The sequence below is a fragment of the Tupaia chinensis genome, unplaced genomic scaffold (assembly GCF_000334495.1).
Source record: "Tupaia chinensis unplaced genomic scaffold, TupChi_1.0 Scaffold000178_1, whole genome shotgun sequence".
Lineage (NCBI taxonomy): Eukaryota > Metazoa > Chordata > Mammalia > Scandentia > Tupaiidae > Tupaia > Tupaia belangeri.
Window position 1 is genome coordinate 1,482,573 of NW_006159653.1, and position 1,246 is coordinate 1,483,818.

The following is a 1,246-nucleotide window of genomic DNA, read 5'->3' on the forward strand; positions in this document are numbered from 1 at the left end:
GGGGCACCCGGGGAGCCAGGCTGCCGCGAGGCGTGGATGAAAAAGGTGATCGCAGGCTGGGCGCTCGGGGGTCGGCCTTCCCGGCAGGCTGTCTGGGCGAGTCCCAGGCTAACCGGAGGCCTCGGGCTGCACACAGGCGGCTTCGTTGGGGCCTTAGCCGGCCTGGACGAAGGGACCTTGTTAAAACGCGCTGCGCGCAGCCTGAATCCTCCCCACAGGAGGTTTTGCTTTCCTGTCCCGAAACATGACGCAGGGCGTGGACTTGAGGTGGCCGCGGCTCTGGGAACGGTCAGGAAGTAGTGCAGGTTTTCGCTTAGTGGGCTCCATCCCGGCTTTCTCCTTTGCTCCAAGGGAAAAGTGCGGGCGGTGCCAGTATCTTTCCAGTTCGGAAGATCTAGCTCTGCGCTCCTTTCAGGCCTTCCAGCCTCGGCCTGATGAACCGGCTGGTTTATTCTGTGTTTCACTCGGGTTCGGGGGTGGCTTGTGGGTAGCTTTGGCGGACAGCGCTCTGGTAAGTGGGATTGCCCACTTCTGAGCCCAGAGAACGGCCTTACCGCACAGTTTCGGGCTCGGGCTCGTCTAGTGGAGCGGGCTGCCGGAGGAGTGCAGAGTGCTGCCCTGCACAAGTCCTCCAGGCTGGGTTCTGTTCTTCAGCAGGCGTCTCTGGACGGGTCTCAGACCCCACCCTCGAGGACCGCTGTCAGCCAGCGAAAGGCTGCAGGCCATCTAGCGCGGGACCCCTCAGAGCGGTGCTAGTATTACGGCTTTCCTGGTCCTTTAGCCAGCCTCGGGACCACCTGTCCCAGCCTCTCACCCTAGTGCTGGTGCGCCCTGGCTGCCTTTCCAGCGGGAAGCGCCCCCCACAGCTGAGCTAGCGGAGCCTGTGTGGAGCCTAGGCCTGTGCCAGCTGGCAGGGCCTGCTTCTCCTCTAGTGGCTCTTGCTTCCTCCACTGCAAGCATGTGGTGTAGACGTTTCACATGACACTGGGTAACAAAGCCTCACGCAAGAATTTTAAAAATTATTACCGAGAGTTTAAATACAATGCTCTTGGTCCGGTTCTTGCACCTGGGCCAGGACATAACTGTGCTGTCGTTTTCCCTGGGGGCTCCAACGTGGCCCATGCAACAGGCTCCTTTGTTGCAAAAGCACTTTTAATTGGTAAAGTGGCAGCAGCAGTCTCCCACCTGGGAAGGGGATCCCAGGGACCCGGAGCTGTTTGAAAGCAAGCCGGCCACCCTGCGGCAT